The sequence below is a fragment of the Triticum urartu genome, chromosome 7 (genome assembly GCF_003073215.2).
Source record: "Triticum urartu cultivar G1812 chromosome 7, Tu2.1, whole genome shotgun sequence".
Taxonomy (NCBI): Eukaryota; Viridiplantae; Streptophyta; class Magnoliopsida; order Poales; family Poaceae; genus Triticum; species Triticum urartu.
The window spans coordinates 291,267,733-291,275,943 of record NC_053028.1 but is presented as its reverse complement, the minus strand read 5'-3'; the positions used below and the strand labels follow the sequence as shown (position 1 = coordinate 291,275,943).

Genomic DNA, 8,211 nt, shown 5'->3' with positions numbered 1-8,211 from the left:
CCGTGCTAGTGCTGCCCCCCGCGACCGCCAAGGCCAGAAGAAGAAGAAGCGCCATGGTCAGGGGCGGGCTACTGCGACCCAACCAGCCCCTGGCCCCTCTTCCACTCCAGCGTCTGACTTTGTTTCGCTGATGTGAAGTGATTCAACTGGGCCTCCTTGGGCACCCTCAAGTCAGCTACACCAATCCCACCGGGTGCCACATTTGCAAGAGCCTCGACCATCCCGCGATCTTGTGCCCAGACCGTCTGGTTACCGAGGAGTTGATGATGTGTGGCCACGTCATCGAAGGGATGGGGTTCTTTCATATCGAGGTGCCAGACATCCTACCGCCTACACCCTCGCTTATGGTGCTTGTGTCCGTGGTAGGTGAGGGTGTGGAATCCCCTGAGATGCTCGAGGCCGAGCTCAACCACCTCTGCTGTTGCCAGTGGGACTGGCAGGTCACCCCGACCTCCAGTAGCGAGTTCACCGTGGTCTTCCTCGACGCCATCAGCCACGACTTGTGCACTCACAGTGCTGAGATCACCTTGGAGCTCAACAAGCTTATGGTGGACATCTCTGAGCCGGTTCGAGACCCCAACTCTGTTGCGATCCTTGATACCATGTGGATCCTCCTCTCTGGCCTCCCCGACATTGCGAGGTCTGAGCGTGTCATGCACCACATGTCCCGGATCCTTGGCAAGGTGGTTGTGGTGGATGAGCTCTCTCTTCGCAAGGAGGAGGAGGTTCGGGTCAAGGCCAAGATGATCAACTCCTCCAAGCTCTGCGTCATAGTCCGGATTTTCTTCAACGACCTATGTTACGACATCACGATCACACTGGAGGCCTCGAACCACGTGGGCCGCCCATGCTTCTCCGATGACAACCTCGTGCGGGGCGGTCCCGGGGACGATGGCGAGTACCACGTCATATACCGGCGACACTCGTGGCGCTCAGACGAGGAGGGGGACTACTACGATGTCAGCAGGTCTTCCTCTTGTGACCCTCTGGCTCCGGCCTCTGGTCAAGGTGGGCAGCTGAAAGTGCAACTATCCCTGGGTGGTTTTGGTAATTCCTAACAACATATAGCTCATTGAACTAATGCTCTTTCAAGATGATCATTTCAGAAAGTTCAATGATTGGCATGGCATGAACTAGGAATGTGGACCCCTCAAAATGTTAAGGACACATATTGGCTCAAGCTCAAGACTCTACATTTTATTTTAGTGATCCAAGATCACATTGAGTCCATACACTAGTACAACAACGTGCTAAACAAATGGTTTTTAACCCCTTTTGGCGATGGCATTTGGAACCGTCGCCAAGTGAGTGTGTGCGATAGGGTGTCCTTCCCACACGACCCAGAAATCGTCGGGGATAGGCCCTCCTGGGACCCAGGATGGGGCCGTGTGCGATCGGGTGAGGCATCGAAACCCAATCATTCGTAGGTATGTACATCCCACACGGTGAATCCCAGAAAATCATTTCCGTAGGTATGTACATCCCACATGGTGAATCCCAGAAAATCATTTCCGTAGGTATGTACATCCCACACGGTGAATCCCAGAAAATCATTTCCGTAGGTATGTACATCCCACATGGTGAATCCTAGAAAAACATTTCCGTAGGTATGTATATCACACACAGTTCTTTGTGTGGAAACGTTTGTGCAAGGTGGCCTAACGCAAACAGTTCGCTGCCGGAAGCCGTGTGTGATTGTTAGTTGATCGAACACACCTACTTTCTAGAAACCGTGCGGGTTGTTTGAGTTCATCGCCCACGGTGCTGTCTGAGTAACCGTTTGCAATAGAAAACCCCAATAAGCAGGGTAATTAGCCTATTATTGATAATCCATGTACTAATCAAACTGATATTTCTTATAAAACACGCCAGATATTTCATATCCGTATAAAAGCAACTAGGATTTCATAATCGAATTACATCAGATAGCTTCGGCACTCAGTTACGCCATTACACAATAGCACCAAGTTTCACATGCAGCATCAAAAACCTTTGGAAAGTAGCATCATACACGGTAAATAGACATAGATGAATCTCATCTGGGAAACTGCAGAAGCGGAAGGCAAATATTGAGCCTTCAGTGATGTTGAATGTCCTTGCAACTTTAGGCCAGTGGCTATGGATAATTGCCCACCCAACCTTCGTCCTCTTCAGCAAGACTTCAATATTGTACCGTGGGTGTTGAATGAATACCTTCCTCGCCTCTTGACCATGCAGGTGGTTTGAGAGGTAATCATCGGTGAACTGCTTTGAAAAGTACTGAAAACAAAGCTATGCATAAATCACTGTTGTAAATTTTGAAATGGCGCAAGGGGTAAAAACAAGGTAAAAGAGTTGGTACCATCCTATAGTTGAGATGTCTTCTTCATTGTGCAAACAAAGATCTTGTTATTCGTCGCAAGTTTCTTCATCCTAACAATCTTTCTGAGTTTCTTGACTTGACTGATATTCATGGACATCTCATTTCCCCATATGCAAAATGGGTCGAACAGTGGGTCTAAGCCTCTGACAGCAGGACCTACATGTGCAAGACCAAATTGTAAGAAACCTAAATATTAGAATGATTCCTGCAACTGCACAATAATGTGCTATTAGCCAAAGGACCCTGCTTGAACAAACCTCGATGGTAAACCGCAGTGTCTCCCATTGTTTCCCTGCAACACACATAAGGAAGATCTTGATCAGGTTAACTGAGAGTTGCCATACTATCAGTAGAATATGTATTGAGTACAGCCAAATTCGATTGGTGTCACATGCATAACAATACAAAATTGTACCCACAAACAAATGAAAATCAAATTGCAGAACTGAACCAAACAGTTAAATGGACACAGACCAAATGAACCAAAATAGTTAACTGAGCATGACATTGCAGAATAGAAACATGTACTAGAAGATAAGACAGTTAACAAAACAAAGAATGCTTGAGAACAGTACTACGAAATGTAGCAATTGTTGGACCAAAGTGTTAACTGAACATTACATTTCAGAGGACCAAACTGTTAACTGAACATCAGATTGCATATTAACATTACAGAGGACAAATCACTAGAAGGCACTGGCGTGGGCCTCGAGAAAAACATCAAGAACTGTATTTTAAAGTAGACAACCGCGTGGCAGTGTCGACGGTGGCCTCGAAGATGAGGTGCTCCTCCAAGATCTGGCGGTCGACACGCATGTATCCATAGCGACCTCATGCATGTCGGCCGCATGCTACTGAGCTCCATGTTATACTGCATGCAAAATGGCTGTGGCGGCGCTTAATTGGAGGAGGGGGCAGTGATTTCGGTGGAAGGTGTCCCTCCGTGGTCGGGGCATGTGGGACGGGAAAGGAGGAGGATGGTGTGGGTGGGGTGTGGATTACTGACCATATCGACGAGGCCGCGCAGTAAGAAGAAGGATCGACAACGAGGAGGCCACGCAGCAAGAAGAAGGGTCACCGGCAAGGCGGCAGCGCTGCAAGAAGGGTCGCCGGCGAGGAGGCTGAGCTGCTAGTAAGCAGCAGTGAAGGTTTGAACTTGGAAAGCAAGGAGGAATAGTGGAAATGTGGCTTTTGGTAGGAGGGAGGGGGCGGGGAGATAGATATTTCCGCGGTGGCAAAAAAATTTCACTCGGTTCCGCGAGAAACTAGCGCGCAAGTGTGGTTCAAGCGGGGGCGGTGGACTATAGACGACGGCTTCCTGCGTAAGCCAGACAAGATGGTGTGCCAAGATATTTTATATCGCATCCCACACGATTCTTTCTAGTAAACTATTTGTGGTATACTTGATTTTTTTCATTATGTTTTGAAAGACAAAATGGTGTTACGGAGGGAAAGGATGGTGTTTGAATAACTAGAACATTCACGTACATTGAACATGCAAATAGTACATTAGTGTCGTGTTTAAATTTGGAATTATTCTGGGTTTGTTTGGCATTTTTGTGCATTAATTGAGTTTCTAGGCATTTAATGTGCATAATTCAAATTTGAACTACAAGAACATGCTCCAATGCACCAAAGTTTGTTGAAAAATCACATGTGTGTCTTTGGGTGAATTTATAGGTCCCAAGCAAGAAATGGGAATGAAATTCAAACATCTTGGCATCGTGGCTCGGCCGAAAAGATTGAGAAACTTGGTTTTTAAATTCCCGTAAATCCAAAACACGCCTGAAATCATGAAACTTGGCATGGTGTCATGACATGGCACCAACATGCTGCAGTAATTTTTTTGGCCGAATTGGGACAAGCTTTGGTGTAAGCTTCTTGCAAACCGAAGCTTCCCTCAAGAAGACTCGTGGTTCCGAGAGGGAACGTGTCACCTCCATGTGCGAAATGAGATACGTACTCTTCCTTCTCCTGCCCTAATTTATTTACATAGGGATATTAGACCAAATAGAAGTATCGTGCTAAAATTTGGAATTATTCTGGGTTTGTTTGGCCTTTTTATACATTAATTGAGTTTTTGCGCATTTAATGTGCATAATTTAAATTTGAACTACAAGCACATGCTCCAGTGCACCAAAGTTGGTTGAAAAATCACATGTGTGTCCTTGGGTGTATTTATAGGCCCCATTCAAGAAATGGGAATGAAATTCAAACATCTGGGTGTCATGGCTCGGCCGGAAAGATTGAGAAACTTGGTTTTTCAATTCCTGTAAATCGAAAACACGCCTGAAAATCAAGAAACTTAGCATGGTGTCATGACATGACACCAACATGCCGTGGTAATTTTTTTGGCCGAATTGGGACAAGCTTTGGTGTAAGCTTCTTGCAAACCGGAGCTTCCCTCAAGAAGGCTCGTGGTTCTGAGAGGGAATGTGTCACCTCCGTGTGTGAAACGAGAAACGTACACTGCCCTCTCCGCCTTAATTTGTTTACACAAGTAGATTAGACCAAATAGAAGTATCATGCTAAATTTTGGAATTATTCTAGGTTCGTTTGGCCTTTTTTATACATTAATTGAGTTTCTGCGCATTTAATGTGCATAATTCAAATTTGAACTACAAGCACAGGCTCCAGTGCACCAAAGTTGTTTGAAAAATCACATGTGTGTCCTTGGGTGAATTTCTAGGTCCCATGCAAGAGATGGGATGAAATTCAAACATCTGGGCGTCGTGGCTCGGCCGAAGATTGAGAAACTTGGTTTTTTAATTCCTGTAAATCCAAAACACGCCTGAAAATCATGAAACTTGGCATGGTGTCATGACATGGCACCAACATGCTGCGGTAACTTTTCTGTCCGATTTGCCAAGGCACACACATTAACAATCAACAAAGTCATTTTGGAACAAGTGCTGTCACGTTACAAATCGGAAACACAAGTATTATTGAAACCGTGGGCGTTCTACTTACCAATTACGTGCCGCCAGACGTCCTCTTTTTTATTGGCTAGGAGGTGCCGTGCGGGGTAGCTATTTGAGTACGGGAGGTGTGCGATCAGACCCCTGCACGTGCTCATCGGGGGGAGAGCCCTTTGACCGCTACCCGCCGCGCACGTCCCTCCCAACGTCCCCATTAATGGCGCCCGAGCACGTGTTCTACGGCGTGGCTATATGTCTCACTGGAACGAGATTTAAGAGAGAAAAATGAAAATCTGAAAATAAAGTTTTGCACGGATCTTGATGTAAGATCCGACGGACCTATATAGCATCGACTGCAACTTATAGCAAGCATGATGAATATAAGGACGATGACAGTGGATAATAATTGTCTTACATATTTAGGAATATAATTAAAATAAGCCACATGTGGCAACTCCCAAAATACACAAGGGCAAAAGAAGAAGGAAGACAACGATCTGGCTCGGTGATCTCTAATTTGTTGATGCGTTCCTGCAGGCCGCGGGAACTAGTAGTCTCCGCGACGAGCGGCGATGAGCTCTTTCTTGTCCTCAAGATGCTACTTGAGAGCATCCACGGATTCCTGCACCAGCCTGTCATTCTCGTCCATAAGTTTCTCGACGATGACGCCGGTCCTCTTCAACAAGGCAGTGGTCTGCTCCTGCTGCTCCACACTTCCGACGATCTTCGCCCTCGGCAGGTCGCGCTCTGCCTGGAGCTTCGCATTGCCCTCATTTAGTTGCCGGATGACGTTGGTAGACTGTTCAAACGAGGCTTTCAGGTCATCCTACAACCTCGCCCATCTGGAGATCTGATCCATCTGCCTAAGGACGAGGGCACACATGCACCTGTAAGAGTCCTCGCCTGCCCGCGAGACATTTTCCCAGGCCGCCGCGGCATGGGAGGACATCTCTGCTGCATTCGCAGCACGGCGGGACATCTCTTCTGCTTCCGCGGCACGGCCGGACCAGTCTGCTGCATTGACGGTGCGACGGGACCTCCGTGCTACTTCGGCGGCGCGACAGGACCTCTCTGCTGCTACGGCCGTGCGACGGGACATGTTGGCTGCTTTTGCGGCGAGGCGGGACATCTCTCGTGCTTTCGCTTCCAGGCTCGCCTCTCCCTGGTGGCAATCTCTCGACCCAGAACTCATGCTGGCCATGGCAGATGCAAGGGAACGATGATGAATGACTTGTTTGTTTTTGTGGATGAGGAGTTGAGGAGGAATGTGCAGTCATCTTGGAGTAGTAGTATTTATAACCGAGTAGTAATACGCTCCTAAGTGGGAAACCGTTTAGGTTTTGATCGGTGTGAACATGTTTGCAATTTGGAATGTGACGGGACACGACCTCCCTATTCTTCTAAAAAAATTGTGACGTGATGCATGCCCAAAATTTACTGACAGTTATAAGTGCAGCACTATTCCCGGAAGGCGTAACGTGGGCACGTACGCCTTCTCGACCGCGTACGTGGCATTTGCACCACAGGGTGCACCGTAATAGGCAATGTCAGCACACGTCTTGTTCCAAGAACCGTGCACGCTCGTTATTACCATCGCGCATGCTTCTTTTAATTAGAATGTGTGTGCCCAATCATCCAAACAAAAATTATCTGTGTGCCCGTCTAGCGCACACACGTTGATCTATCTAACTGTTTCAGTTTGTTGTGGCTAATCAAACAGTTCATCCATGTGAAGTGTATGCCATCAATCGCAGATACTTTGATCTGGCCGACCCATTTCTGTTTTGTTGCCTAAACACAAACAGTTAATCCTTCTGAAGCGTATGCCCTCAATCACACACACCTTGATCTGGCTGATTGTTTCTTTTGTGTTGCCTAATCACAAACAATTCATCTGAGAGAACCGTATGCTCTATATCGCACACGCCTTCATCAGGCTGCCCGTTTCTTTTGTTCCGCCTCATCACAAGCAGTTCATTGGACAGAACCATATGCCCTGCATCGCACACACAACTTAAATCTAAACCGTGTTTGATGGCTCCGCCATCGCAAACGTTTTGCACCTTTTTGGATGGTTCTTTTACACCACCGTTTGCGATTATTGCATCGCACACAGTTTCGTCAAAGGGTCTCTGATCGTAGTGTCGCGTTAGCAGCATCCTGCAGTAGTGATAGGAAAAGCCAATACTATTAAAAGGGGATGAGGTGTTGCTTAATGGATTGCTTGCTCAAAGGCTTAGTGATATGCTCCCAAACCTCAACCACTTTCTCATATCCACATATGTCCCAAACCAAAAGTCAAACTCGGCCCCACCGATTTGATCTATCCGGCACCACCGAGTTCATTTGACATAGCCACTGCCAGAAACCCTAATCATTCGGTCTCACCGATAGGGATCTTGGTCTCACCGAGATGGGATTGCAAACTCTCTGTTTCCCTTCGTAATGTTTCTGGTCTAACCGAGATGAGCGATCGGTCCCTCCGAGTTCGCAATGCAAACTCTCTGTTTCCCTTTCGTAACATTTCGGTCTCACCGAAATGAGCGATTCGGTCCCACCGAGTTTGCCTGACCAACTCTCTGTTTGCCTATTACAGAAATCGGTCTACCGAGTTTATGTGATCAGTCTCACCGAGATTACGTTATTTCCCTAACCCTAATGAAATCGGTCCCACCGAGTTGACATGTCGGTCCCACCGAAAATCCTAACATTCACATTTTGAACTAAATCGGTCTGACCGAGTTTTATGATTCGGTCCCACCGAGTTTGGTGAATTGTGTGTAACGGTTAGATTTTGTGTGGAGCTATATATACCCCTCCACCCACTCTTCATTCGTGAGAGAGCCATCAGAACATGCCTACACTTCCCATACATTTTCTGAGAGAGAACCACCTACTCATGTGTTGAGACCAAGATATTCCATTCCAACC

General features: G+C 47.0%; 1 pseudogene; it reads left to right on the top strand.

Moving 5' to 3' along the window:
- Positions 1-290: 290 nt before the first annotated feature.
- LOC125518770 overlaps positions 291-8,211 on the top strand; it is a 39,281-nt pseudogene continuing 31,360 nt past the window's right edge.